Source organism: Henckelia pumila, chromosome 3 (assembly GCF_033568475.1).
Source record: "Henckelia pumila isolate YLH828 chromosome 3, ASM3356847v2, whole genome shotgun sequence".
NCBI classification, from domain to species: Eukaryota; Viridiplantae; Streptophyta; class Magnoliopsida; order Lamiales; family Gesneriaceae; genus Henckelia; species Henckelia pumila.
In genome coordinates, this window is record NC_133122.1 from 130,646,591 (window position 1) to 130,662,581 (window position 15,991).

Sequence of the window (15,991 nt, forward strand, 5' to 3'; positions counted from 1 at the left end):
TCATTTCAATACGTAACTGATAAGTATATAATCATATTTGAAAAATTTGTATCAATTGTTTATTATATAATTTTTTTGTTGATTAATGATTGTAGAATTTTTTTCAGAATGCCGACAATAGAAGATCCCAGCGTGTTATATTTTCAAGCATCACATATATCATCAGTAGTTTCTTCGCAAACTATCGATAAAATTGTTCGAGCCAAACGATCGGACAAATTGATTTGGAAATTGTATTTGGAGAATGATTTGCATAGCCGTGTGAAAGCATATTTACACCGTATGGGATTTTTAGGTGTTCTGCAATGAGAATTTCGTGTTATGATAATCATTTGATTATGCTTGTTCGAACGATGGAGACGTGAAACTCAACATTTCATTTTAGATGCGGTGAGGCGACTATCACATTGCAGGATGTTTCAATTATTTGGGGTTTACCAATTGATGATGAGCGTGTATCTGGTGTAGATGCTTCGCACAAAGTAGGAGAATGACAACACATATGTCTCAATTTATTGGGATTTACGCCATTATCCTCACATTTCAAAGGTGGTCACTTGTCCATGACCGCTTTATACGAACACTGCATCTCCACACATATTGAAGATAATAGCTCCGAGGTTGATGTTGTAAAATATAGTCGATGTGTAGGATTGATGATTATCGGAGGAATAATGCTACCAGATTATGAAGGAGGATCGGCTAGATTGATTTTTTTACAACTGCTCAGGAATATTGATCGAATAAAATCTTACAGCTGGGGAGGTGCAGTTTTAGCATTCCTATACCGTGAGTTGTGCAATGCAACACGTATAGGAAAATAAATAATATCTGGGCCTTTACATATTTTACAGGTATAATTTAATTTTATTTAACTGAGACTATATTAATATTTATTGAATTATATTTTTTTAATATTGACAGATATGGGCATGTAGCAGGATTAAATGTGTTAATCCTGATCGGACTGGCTTATCTCTTGTCGTGGACCCGAACTATGGTGATGAAATTATGTCATTTTCTCCCTATGGTGCACGGTAAAAAATATTGTCATAATATGAACTCTGATTATTTTACTCGATTTTTAATTATTTTCTTTATTGTAGGTGGAACAATGTTTTCAGTTATACTCATGCACCGACACACACTCTTCGAATTATAAGGGATTGTTTTGATCGTATGAATCATGATGAGGTATAATACTAAAATATATAAACAATGAAATTATTTATAAAAAATTTTAATTAAAATTTTCATTTTAATTTTGCAGTTTAACTGGATAGTGTACAAGAGAAACGATCCAGATGTCAGGACAATAATAGATTCATACAATACTAATATTTGGCGATGTGTTTGTCCTGTGATCTGCTTTGAAATTGTAGAGATGCATCGTCCGAATAGAGTGTTGAGTCAATTTGAAATGCATCAACCTATTCCAAAGACCTGCAGTTGACAATGATGACCTCCACAACATCACCAGAATAGGTCATCGCAACATAGACTGGAGGGAATATCATGAAAATGTCATTACTTTTTGGAACAGAAGGATGCGGTATGTTGTCCAGGGTGAATTGCATGGAAGACCTAGGCAAACAGATGATGACTACTTTCCATAGTATGAGCACATAACCGTTTGCATTATATCTCCTACAGTCAGTGGGATTGGTTTTCGTCCATATCCACACAATGTATTTGCTGCTGGACAACATGATATTCCACAAAATTTCAATACTCCTGCTAATGATATGCATCAATCATCTTTAGGATATGTTCCAAGGTCATCTGATTGGCATGCCCATGCAGGGCCATCTGGTGGTTTAAAAAATGTAGGGTCATTTAGTGGGCTATACAATGCACTGATGCAGGACCATCAGGAACATTTTAAAATATGAGACCATCTGGTGCACATGATGATGAGGATTATCGAACTTAATTTTGGAAAAACATCCAAAGTTTTACAGAACTGATCAATGTTTCCCCTCACCCACATGTTTTTTTATAACACTTCGGCACCTCAAAAAAATGTTGTTTCATCAGTTATTTTTCCAGGTTATTCAAATGAACAAACCCAGAGCAATGAAGACAATGATGATGTGGTTGAAAATAATCCTCAAGATTTTGTACCACGTAGAGGTTCGCGTAGATGTAGACCACGTGGTTGTGGAGCCGAGGGTCACTTGCATAATGGTAATTGTAAGAAACGATCATGAATCATTTGTGTAATGTAATAATAATATTTGAGTGTTTAATTTTATAATTTTAATCTACACTTTAAGATAATATATTGAGTTATTAACATATATATATATATATATATATATATATATATACATATATCGATATTATATGTTTATTATATGTAATAATAAACAATAAATTTGAAATATATTATTTGAAATTAAATTAAATTATATTATATTAAATTATATTATATTATATTATATTATATTATATTATTATATTTATATATTATTTTAAATAAATTAAAAAAACAGACATATAAATGAGATACAATACATACATCTATTAAATTAAAACTCATACACGAACACTTTACCAATAAAACTAGATATAAATGTTATTATAAAAACACAAAGGAAAGAAAATTATTATTATTAATATCACACGATCAGCAAGTCTTGCATATCTCATTCATCCGATGTTCTAAAAAAAAAACGCAGGAAAAATTAATTTTACAATGTTGATAGATACATATCATAATATCGTAAGCGATAAATTAAATATAATGTATACCTATTAGTGCCTCGTCGTTGTCTCTCCCTGACCACCGGTCTGTCCATCTCATTCCTCCCTCTAGTTGTTGTATCCCTACCAGCTCTTCTTCTTTCACGTCTAACCGGGTTGTGGTGCAACTCAAAGGTAGGTGGATTCCAATATCGTTCATCGGCAAGAGATTCAAATCTACCTTCATACGCCGCAAGGTAGTTCGATATGTTGTACCATGACTGAACTAGGGTTGTCGGATCTAACGAATGGTATTTCGCGGTGCAAATAGCGTGAGAACATGGGATTTAAAAAATTGTCCATTTACCACATGAACAATCACTAGTTGATAAACCTCACCACTTGGATATGTTGGCCGCGACTTGGTCTGCCCCGGTCGCAACTGAAGCAGTTTGAGTCCATACATCATATTTGACAACACGATGTTAACTATATTTTCTTGCCCATTCTTCATATTGCGACATGCATAGTCCGACCACAGCTGATTTTCTTGAACCATGCGTTGACCCTTTTCCACACGTTCAATGAAGTATTGTACACATCTTAGAAGGGTCAAGTGCAATATCGTAGATAGGGAGTCTACGAGCTCCTTTAACACACTGTTCAAGCATTCAGACATGTTGGTCATCATCACCACATGACGCCAACCTCCGTCATGGGCCATACTCCTTTTCTCCTTTGAGATTCCAGCCAAGTACCTATGTGCTAAAATATTTTTGTTCCTGATGGCCTCCATTGTTGCGTCGAACTTACAGACTTGATGTTGTTTGCCCGCCTCCCAACATAAATCTTTCAAATTCACATCTTTGAATCTCGCATTAAAATTTGAGCACACATGTCTCAAACAAAAACGATGCATTTAAAATAGTGGAGATCCTCAGCTGCTCGAACAATACCCTTATGCCTATCAGAAATTAGGCATACTCCACTTTCACCACAAACAACATACTAACGAACATTTTACAAGAACCATTTCCAGAAATCCGATGTCTCTTCATCCACGATTTCAAATTCCAACCGCAACACCTGATTGTTCGCATCCATAGTGACTGCGATCAGCATTTTGTGCTTATATTTTGTATAAAAATGTGTGCCGTCAACGCTTATGATTTTCTGACAGTGGCGAAATCCATCTATAGAAGGCCTGAATGGCCAAAAAACATAGTTCAATGTTTTTATTGATTCGTTTGTTCAATCTAAGATGCTTCCACTTGACAACTGTTCCGGGATTATATTTTCACAGAGCACGCATATATTTGGAAGCAGTTGCACAGAACTCTCCCAAGTCCCATAAACAATTTTCACCGCGCGTTTCAGACTTTGCCACACCTTCGTATACGAGATTTGATATTGTATTTATCCTTTACGCTCTCCATGATATATTTATTCTCGTACGAAGGATCACAACGTACAATACCCAACAACATCTATGCGACCATATCGCTATTAAAGTTATGATGGTCTATGCCAAAGTTGGTGGATATACACGTGTGAGGACCGCCATATCTAGTTATTTTAGTAACCTATTTTCTCTTTGAAAAAAGCTCGAAAACCCCAACGACATCGGGCGGCAGAAGATTCATTTCTACACTGTACCTTTCACAGAATGTGTGTGCTATCGACGACACGATACTCACGCCTGGAAACTCTAGCTGAATAATATTTCACAGAAGCAATGAGATCATTCTTATCTTTAAATAACATGTTTACACCAAGTTCTCCTCTTTTCGGATTGTAGTAACTTTCTCGTTCCCCGACAGGTACACTGATGGAATCCGGAGTCTCTTCTCCAAAGTATTTATTGAAAAATGATGGCATTTCAGAATTGGTGGAGATAAATGGTACGACTTGCCTCTATAATGTTTGACGAGGTGGTGGACGAGATGACGCCCCTTCATCGATATTTTCATGTGTGTTCACACGTTCATCATCATTCAAATCATCAGCGTCGTTGTCATATTCTTCTCTAGACTCCCCATATGACATCTCTGGTTCAGTATCACTATCACTTCTAGGAACATCTTCATCATCAGTTCTAGGAACATCATCGTGTGGAGAAAAATTCTGGTTTTTTGAATACAAATTTGTTGCACCAACGTTTTTATCCCAACCCAGACCCGTATTTGGCCAACATGGAGGAACATGTTCAAAAGGGCCAGAGATATGTTGATCCCACAAACCACCCTCAGGATTCAACTGCATAATGCTCAATCCTTCTGTTGCATGTGGAATATATGATTCTTCATCATCATGACCAACATTTTGATCAATTTGATATGCTTCAACGTACAAATGCAATACATTTATATTGGGGCATTGCATTACAAACTCCAGAGCGTCAGCATCAACAAGGTCGACTGGAATTTCATGCCATATTGATTTCTCCATGAATGAGTATTTCGTCGACAGCTTCAAATTAAAATTCATCGGATCAATGACCAATATTTTATGCACATATTCAACCAACTGGAACAAAGAAATTGATCTCAATACTCGAATCGGTCTAATATACGGGATACTATATTCAACCGACCCATTCTCAACACTAACGTGACCACCAAAATATAGAAGCACGTCAATGTTATCCATAACAAATATGAAATTTCAGAAAAAATATTACAAAGACAGAAGGAGGAAGGAGGAAAGAAGGAAAGGAAATAATATTTTTTAGAAATTGTGAAGAATTTTTTCAAGTAAGAGAGAGTGAGAGACACTGATATTCAACCACTTGTTTGTTGTTATATATAATATTGAACGATTGGATTTCAAATTTTGTAAGGCTTAAACACATTATTCAATGTGGTCAAAAGTTCTGTGGGAATCTTGTCAGGATCATGTTGTTCAATGGTCAAAAGTGAGCTCAGTGTTTGCGGAAATCTTGCTGAATGATTTGTCGAGAAAGTTGCTTTTAGTAAAATCGGACGCTGGTATTATAATAATATAATTAAAGAGCATGCATGCAGCAGCAGACCCCGCCACACACGTAGTGTCCGCTGTTGTCAGAAGCGGACGTTGACATTAAAAAAATGCCAGCGTCCGCTCTTCACAATGGAGTTTTGAAATTTTCCCGTGCATGCATTATTTGTGCAACTAATTTTTTAAAAAAATTAAATTTAATAAAAACACCAAATTTTTGCGCCGCTCGAGCGGACATTTTTCTGCCCAAAAAGTATTTTTCTCTCGCTCGAGCGATAAATTCCAGCAGCTCGAGCAAAGAATATTTCTATTCGATTTATATGCTTTATTTTGCCGATTTCCTACAGAAAACCCGGGAGCATTTTATGTAGACATGATGCATGAAGTATGACCAAAACTTAATTAAAAACATACACAAAGACACATGAATGTATGCAAAAAAAACAATAAAACGACACAAAAATATGATACAAAACACAGTTATCAATTCCCCCATACTTGAATCTTGCTCGCCCTTGAGCAAGATATGCAAAAACAATATGCAAAACACAAACCTAAGTAAGGATGATGATGAACAATCACATCCTCAGAAAAGGTCCAACAAAACAAACTCACAAATGCTCTCAATTTTTCATAATACACCATCAGTTTAGCGTGAAACGTTGTGTGTGTGCCATGTTATTTTAGTTACATGCAACATCAAAAGAATTCGTTCTACGAATTCTTAGCGACCTACGACAAATCAGTGTAAGTATCACATTCAAGTGCTCCTTCCTCCCAACAATCTTTAACAAAAACACAACTCTCTTGAGATAAATTATGCACCTCTGGATTTTGCACTCGGATTTCTTAAGCCCCAATAATTATCCGCAAACTTAGCTATAACTAAGATAGGATTCGAATTTCAATCCCCTCATCTATAGCTCGGATGGAGTTACAATCCCATTGAACCTGCAAACTTAGCCATGGAACAGTGATTTGGATTTCAATCAATTTCCAAGCCGAGAAGGAATTGAATTGATTTTCAAAAATTTTAAATTTTAAATTCTTAACCCCATTTAATCTGCATACTTAGTCAAAAACAAGGAGATTAGGATTTCAATCCCTTGCTCATAACCTAGATGGAGTTAAATTATTCACAAAAACATTTCATAAAAATTTTATTAGGTGTGCCCAAGATCGTACATGCAATATAATAAAGTCATTGGTACTCAAAAGACATTATCAAGGTCAACAAACACCTATTGCCGTGCAATTGTCAAACATACACAAACATCAACAATTATGTAACGCACCAAAATTAGCCTAGATTTTAGGACATTAAGATTGATAATTAGAGATTAAGAAATTCTAGGATTGGATTGATATTCGATAAGGGGATGAATGGCAAATTTTGAGAAATTCAGGGACCGAAGTGCAATTTGGAGATTTTGACTTGGTCTTAATGATATAAATAGAGGGATGAGGCATGTGAGTCACCACCTTTCTCTCCTTTTTCTTCTCCTCTCTCGGCCATCCTCCATTAAAGCTTTCCCAAGTTTTGTGATTTCAGTTTCAGCTCGATCCATCCGATATTATTTCAATCTGAGGGCATATTCCCTATCACGACTGCAAGAGCTCCGTTCTACCGTAAGTTTTTCTTCGATCCAGTATACTTAGATTTTGGGATGTTGTCAGAATTTTTTTAAATTCGGATATGTTGTTCTTGAGCTAAGATAGATCGTATATTTGCAGTCGGATCGAAAAAGAACATCGTTCGGATTTGTTATGATTTTTAAGGTTAAATTCAAAAATGGGTGTTTTGGGATTTGTTGGAATTGGTTTGTTTTAGATGAATTATTGATGTTGGGAGTTGTATTGGATCGCTATATTGCTGCCTGTGGTTTTCTCTTGATCAGATTATAGTCATTATGCCGCCGGTTTGAATTTTCAAATTTTGGGGATTTTGATTTGAATTTCGGATTTGATTTGAATTGATTGGTTGATATTGAAATCGTTTATATCACCGTACAGATTTAGTTGAAGATCGTGGAGTTCAAAATTAGCATATTCGAACCGTTGAATAATTGATCAAGAAACGGTAACGAGTTGACTTTAATCGTTGGATTACGATTGAATGGATTCTGATTAGAATTCTTGTTCTTGTAGCTTGTCTAGTTCGCAGATACGTCAAATCAAGAAGAGGTAAAAGACGACTTAGGATTGATTAAGGGGTGAACACTTGAGAGTCGATTGATTCTCGAGTCCCTAGAACCACATACTTTATGTTTAGTTGTTCTTAATTGAAAATGTGATCACTTTCGTTCATATGCATCCACATATATACATTCTGTAGTCGGATACAAACTACGAGGAGTTGGGATAATTGTATCAAGATCGGATACGAATCTTGATGTCGAGATCATATACAAATCTCGATAATAAAAGAAACTCATGAGGCATTCATTGCATCTACACTATATCAGGAATTGATATAGAATCTTTATTACATGTTGAATTGGAAATTTGATCTTGAATTGCTTGTTTCGTTGATATATATCATGAATTGTTATTACTTGATATTGCCTCTTTCGTCTCTTTTACTGGGAATTGTATTCTCACCGGAGTTATCCGATTGTTGTCTTGTTTTGTATGTGTACATGGCAACTGGTGGGGCAGGTTCGAGTCAGAGGCAACATGACTAGACTGGGATTGTGACGATAGAAGTGAGGGCTTGGTTTAGAGTGGTTTTTTATTCGAACGCTTTGTTGTATTGTATTTGAATTGTAGAACTTAGAATCTGATGCATGTTCTACTTTCGGGATAGTTGATTAACTGTCGAAATTTATGTATCGTTGTAATAGAGTTTCATGGATTTATGCGTGTTAGAATGAAGATTTGAGGTTGGAATTGGAAGTTTCATGAACTGCTATGTGTTTTATTTTCAAAAATTATGCAGGGCACGGACCCCGTGCCTAGGTCCGGGTGAGGGTCCATGTACCTTCGCATTTTGAAATGTTCCGGATTTGTTCATGCACGGACCCCGTGCCTAGGTCCGTGCATGGGTCCGTGTGCTTTCATTCTTAGGCAGTACCTTGAAGAATTTGAAATGTTGGGCACGGACCCGGGCACGGAGGGTGCACGAAGTCCGTGCATTTTTATTCAGAAAGTTGGTTTTTGTGAAGATTAATGCACGGACCCGGGCACGGAGGGTGCACGGGGTCCGTGCCTAAAAAAAATAATTTCTTGACCTTTTGGTCCGGACTCTCTGTTGATTATTGAATGATTTATTTTGATTAGATGATTAGAATCCGGGTCCTCACATTAAGTGGTATCAGAGCGTTAAGATCTTGGATTGAACTAGAAGTGAGCGGGGTAGATCGAGTCCGAATGAACTGAATTCTTGCATGTGATTGAATTATTTAAATGAATATTTAAATGTCATGCGAGCATGCTTTATTATTCCATGAATTATTTGAATTACATGATTATGTGATTTAAATTATAAGGCATGATATATTAGAATTGCAGATTTGAATATTCTTGAGATGGAATGAAATTTTGAACAGAGATTAGGGACACGAGATTATTGAGAATGAGATATTTGTGCCCTAATTCTCTTGAATATGAGATATGTTTCCTCGATGAATTTTTGAAAAGAAAACATAAAACAACAAACCTCGATCGAACAGATTTGTTCTACGACTGAATAAATGGATGTCACCCCGACACCGATGGAATCATTACTGATGAGCTTAATTTCAGTCGTTCAACCCAACGACTCTGAATGGTACGGAGAATGCTGTGGAGTGCGAGAATTGGATAGAAGAAATCGATCATTTGTTTGAGTCTCTTGACTACATCGATCAACGCCAAATTCAGTTAATTGTGTAACAACTTCAGGGGATTGCCAAAAGTTGGTGGATTTCAAGGAAGAAAGCCTTGGAGAATCAAGGTACGGTCATTTTGTGGAGTCTTTTTAAAGCTTAATTTCTTCGACAGATTCCATTCCAGCATTCGACCGAATATAGAGGGAGTAACTTTAGAGATCACCTTCAACCGAGAGGAAAACAATTCAAGAAGTCGGGGAGCAGTTCTTCTAGCTCCAGCGGATCGAAACAATTTGGTTCAGGACAGAGTTCTGGATCTTCAGAAATGTTTTGCAAAAATTGTGTAGGTCGACACCTTAGTGAACATTGTCTGGGAATTTATGGTAGTTGCAATATCTGCCATCAGACAGGACACTATGCTAGGAGATGTCCTCAGCGTAATACCGTTGGATCTCGGTCGGCAAGTTCTTTTAGACCAATGATTTAGCAGGGGCGACAAGATTCTGTGGTTCATTCCTTTTAGCTGCCGCAGCGAAATCAACTAGGAGGTTATCCGAGTATGAATCTACCCGATGCAACAGACTTTAGTCTTTTCTCTTAATGAGGATTCGCAGACTCAGGCTGCACCTGGAGATGATATGACAGGTAACCATTTGAATTTTTGGTTTTTATGCCCTTGAATGCTACATATTGGTGCTTTCCCTACCTTTTAACTTGAGGAATCTAGTTTGATGCGTTCCCTTTTTGTTGAGCTTCTGGGTTTCTGTAGTCGCAAGTCTTGATTTGGACGGGAATAAGATTGAACTGGGCAGTTGGTACATAGGTTATTTGATTTTGATTTTATTATCCGTTGAGCTATTTAACCAAGTACAGGGCAACCGAGGAATATTTTCAAAAAGTTTCTAGATTCAGATCTGATTCGTTAGACGAGTGGAAATCCTCCGGCAAGAATTCTTGATTTGAAGATTCTGTTGATATTTGTTCTGTAGAATGACCGTTTATTACAGAAATGTGCGGAGGAATTCTTGATGTTTGCAGATGATGTCCTGAATTTTAACCTGATCTGGTTGATACACCAGTGGTTATAAATTGCAGAAGATGATATAGCAGGATAAGCTTGCAGTTTTGATTCCAATTCATCATATTGACTTCAACTTGGAATTGAGATCAGAATATCATCTTCCTAAGACCGGACTCAAAACGAGGTATGGTCGCTTTGGATTTTGTCTTGCCTTTTGATTTGGCAAACACTCATGCAGTGATTATGAATTTTAGAAGCCGAATCTTCCAGAGATATTTATATGAATTCGTGAGTATTCGTATCGATGAATTCCTTATCCATTCGAAGAGTCGTACTGATCTTTCGGATTCTTTGAGAGTTGTTTGCAGATTTTGTGCCGAGCAGTTTTATGCTATTCTATCGACGTCCTTACCTGAGATAGAATATGTATGAGTTCTATCGCAGATTCTTTGAGGAATTATTATTATTTTTGAAGCCGATTACTCAGCAGAATATGTTCTTCAGTCTGGACTTAATCTTATGAGACCAGCTCTTATTTATTGAAGAAGAAATTGATCAGCGCTTCATTATTCTTTTATTTCTTCTTTATTGATGACCTTACGGTGTTTTGAACTTCTTCTTATTGAGATTTGAGGTATATTCTTGTTCAGAAGAATCACTTATAGCATGAGCGTCGAGGCAGCTGAAGACGCTCGAGACTCAATGTCTAATTCTGGATTTTGAGCTCGCAACGATCTTATTGATTAGAAGATCTGGTATTTTTTTCTTATGAGGAGAATTCCGTAATCTTCCTAATCTTGAAAACTATAGTACTGGTTTCGCCTTACAGACTGAGTTGAGAAAGAGAAGATGATTAGAGGTACTGAGGAATTTCTGATTGGAAATCCATTCTATCCGGAGAGATTGTATGCAGCAGATGATGCTCTGAGCCAAAATCTGTTCTTATTTTATCTAATATCGGCACTTTTGGTTTAGAATTCGAAGAAGAAAGGAGGTCTATCAGAACTATGCTTTCGAACCAAAACAGAATTGATTGAGAAGTTCAAGATTGTCCAGAGATTTGATTCGATTGTCAGAATTCTATGAAGAAAAGTCAGAAATGAACCAGTCTGAGATTCAAGTTGGTGTTGATTCTTTATTGTGATTACGCATATTGTTGTGCTAGATGATTCTGATGGAGACATCGTATCTTGAGATTGGAACTTTGGAGTCTATTCAGTGTTCTTCCAGATGACCGGAAGATGCTTGATGATTTGAGGAATCAGATGGGATAGAAATAGATGAAGAACGATGTTCGAGGTATGTTTTTTTCCAATGTTCTGATATGTCTGCAGTTGATAGCAGAGAGAGAACGACCCGACGGTCTTTTATACAGTTTATTCTGGACATAATGGGATTGAGATCATGTTTCTGATGAATTCGTCATGAAGCTTCTATGAACAGTCTGAGATTGAGGTACTATCTGATTAAGATTGATCGATTGATGAAATATGCTACTGTTTTTCGTACAGAATGATTCTCATACATAATCAGATGATAGATATTTCTGTCAGATTGTTTGATTGCCGAATTTGGTCATTTAAGACAGAGATCTTTGTTATACCTTTTTCTTCTGGCATAGTCTTCGAAAAAACTTTGTTATTCGATTACATCTGAGTACAGTTGTTATCCTCAAAACGATGGATAGTCAGAACAAACAATTTGGATTTAGAGGCTTTGCTGAGCTGTAGCGCGGGGCCAACCCATTATCTGAATAGCTTGATTTGGGCTAGGTGAGGGTGATCAGTCCATGCCATCTCTTTAGCTCAATTAGTACCAGACTTGGTAAATCACGGTACCGATCCTGAATGTCCATGGCTCGAATGAGAGGAAGATATGAAACTCCCTGATCTAGGGAGGAGAAGATCTTGAGTATGGTGCTTGATTCTTGCACTGGCTGACGAGTGTCGCTAACTCTTTTGAAGTTCTTGTACAACAATAGCTATCAGATGATTATCTTTATGGCATCTTTTGATGAGTTGTACGATCAGAAATGAAAATCTCTTTTGAATTGAGATGATTTTTCTGAGTCACCTGAATTGGTACCAAATTTGATTTGAGGTTGATTAGACAGATGAAGATTGTCTGTCGAGAATGAAGATGACTTGGATTAGATAGTCGAAGTATATGAATGTTTAGATGCAAACTTCCGTATTTTGATCGGAAAGATCGAATATTTCTGAATATTTCAACTTTCAGAGGATTTGTCAGATATGAGAAGAGAGAGAAATCGTCTCTGAGATCGATTGAATCTCACTAGAGTCTAGAGATGATAGGAGATCTTGCCTACAGACTTGTTTTGTTCCGTATCTTTCTGGTTTTTACAAGGTTTTTTTCCGTCTTTTGTTGCGGATTATCACCAGATCATTGTTGCTGAATTACAGGCCAGATTTTTCTTATGCTCTTTAGCTGATGAGACCGGATTTGATGAGATGCCGAATTTCTTGAGACGACTGATTTAGAGTTTTGACCTGAATTAGCAGCAGCTCTGAGACAACCGATTCAGTTTGAAATAGTGCAGTGAAACTGTTACGGATTTGAAGAAGCAAATTGGGAGACAGAGTCCGATTTGAGACAGCATTTTCGGTATTTCTGAAAGGTGAATCCTTTCTGCAGATTTGGATATTATCCCTTATCTTTTAAGATTGAACCGTATTCGATTTCGAGGACGAAATCAGTTCATAGAGGGGGAGAATTGTAACGCACCAAAATTAGCCTAATTGAGATTTTAGGAGATTAAGATTGATAATCAGAGATTAAGAAATTCGAGGATTGTATTGATATTCGATAAGGGACTGAATCGCAAATTTTGAGAAATTCAGGGACCAAAGTGCAATTTGGAGATGTTGACTTGGTCTTAATGATATAAATAGAGGGATGAGGCGTGTGAGTCACAACCTTTCTCTCCTTATTCTTCTTCTCTCTCGGTCGTCCTCCATTAAAGCTTTTCCAAGCTTTGTGATTTTAGTTTAAGCTCGATCCGTCCGATAGAATTTAAATCTGAGGGCAGATTCACGATCACGACTACGAGAGCTCCGTTTTACCGTAAGTTTTTCTATGATCCAGTATACTTAAATTTTAGGATGTTGTTATAATTTTTTTTAAATTTGGATATGTTGTTCTTGAGCTAAGATAGATCGTATATTTGCAGTCGGATCGGAAAAAGAATGTCGTTCGGAGTTGTTATGATTTTTAAGGCTAAATTCGAAAATGGGTATTTTATGATTTGTTGGAATTGGTTTGTTTTAGATGAATTATTGATGTTGGGAGTTGTATTGGATTGATATATAATATATTATTGTCTGTGGTTTTCGGTTGATCAGATTATATCCGTTTTGACGTCGGTTAGAATTTTCAGATTTTGGGGATTTTGATTGGAATTTTGGATTTGATTGATTGATATTGAACTCGTTTATATCTCCGTACAGATTTAGTTAAAAATTGTGGAGTTCAGAATTAGCAGATTCAAATCGTTGAAGAATTGATCAAGAAACGGTAACGAGTTGACTTTAATCGTTGGACTACGATTGAATGGATTCTGATTAGAATTCTTGTTCTTGTAGCTTGTCCAGTTCGCAGATACGTCGAATCAAGTAGATGTAAAATATGACTTAGAATTGATTAAGGGGTGAAAACTTGAGAGTCGATTGATTCTCGAGTCCCTAGAACCATATACTTTTTTGTTTAGTTGTTCTTAATTGGGAATTTGATCACTTTTGTTCATATGCATCCTCATATATACATTTCGTAGTCGGATACGAACTACGAGGAGTTGGGATAATTGTATCAAGATCGGATACGAATCTTGATGTCGAGATCGGATACGAATCTCGATAATAAAAGAAACTCATGAGGCATTCATTGCATCTACACTATATCAGGAATTGATATAGAATCTTTATTACATGTTGAATTGGATATATGATCTTGAATTGCTTGTTTCCTTGATATATATATCATGAATTGTTATTACTTGATATTTCTTGTTTCGTCTCTTTTACTAGGAATTGTATTCTCACCGAAGTTATCCAGCTGTTGTCTTGTTTTGTATATGTACATGGCAACAGGTGGGGCAGGTTCGAGTCAGATGCATCATGACTAGACTGGGATTGTGACGATAGAAGTGAGGGCTTGGTTTAGTGTCGTTTTGTATTCGAACTCTTTGTTGTACTGTATTTGAATTTTAGAACTTAGAATCTGATGCATGTTCTACTTTCGGGATAGTTGATTAACTGTCAAAATTTAGGTATCGTTGTAATCGAGTTGCATGGATTTATGCATGTTAGAATGAAGATTTGAGGTTGTAATTAGAATTTGCATGAACTGCTATCTGTTTTATTTTTCAAAAATTATGCAAAGCACGTACCCCGTGCCTAGGTCCGGGTGAGGGTCCGTGTACCTTCGCATTTTGAAATGTTCCGGATGTGTTCATGCACGGACCCTGTGCCTAGGTCCGTGCATGGGTCCGTGTGCTTTCGTTCTTAGGCAGTACCTTGAAGAATTTGAAATGTTGGGCACGGAGGGTGCACGGAGTCCGTGCATTTTTATTCAAAAAGTTGGTTTTTGTGCAAATTAATGCACGAACCCAGGCACGGAGGTTGCACAGGGTCCGTGCATGCCTAAAAAAATATATATATTTCTTGACCTTTTGGTCCGGACTCTCTGTTGATAATTGAATGATTTATTTTGATTAGATGATTAGAATCCAGGTCCTCACAAATTATATCGCTACATTTCACCAGTATAACATGTGTGTTTAAAATGATTCACAGTTCAACCTACAGTTTTCATGTCCAATCAAGGGTAACAATTTTCACAAAAACTATTTTCACAACAAATTCATCATCATTTGGCTATCAATCATCATCTTACTTATGTAATACGAAACAAACACGATGATAAATGACATGAATACGAACTATATGCACTTAACTAAACAAAATGAATGTAACAACATGGCAAACGATCCATAGCTAAACTACCCCCCCCCCCAAATACTTATACAAAGCATTGCCCTCAATACTCTAGATCCACACAGACAAACACAAAAACACATGCACAATAATGACAATAAAAAGCAAATTCAAAACAAAGGCTCCCATGGTTTAAGTCTCGGCGTCTTCATCCTCTTCAACATCGGGTGGTAGCACTGGAGCGGCATAATGAAACTGGAACGGAGGTGGGTATGGTGAAGCGGCCGGAAAAGTGGAGGCATCCAGACCAAGCTACGTAGTTATGCCTCGAATCATGGCATCCATGGCCTGAAGATTTGCAGTCGTAGCATCCATGTGCTCATTCTGATAATGAGTGAACGTAGTCAAATCCCGAACATAATCTGTGGTGGGGCGACGAGGAGGCTGAGAAGGTCGGGTAGGAGCACCACTAGAAGAGGCTCCACCTCCCGCCAAAAAATCCTTGGCTCGCTTTGCCTTCTTGTTGTCGACTGTGGCCTTATCCACAG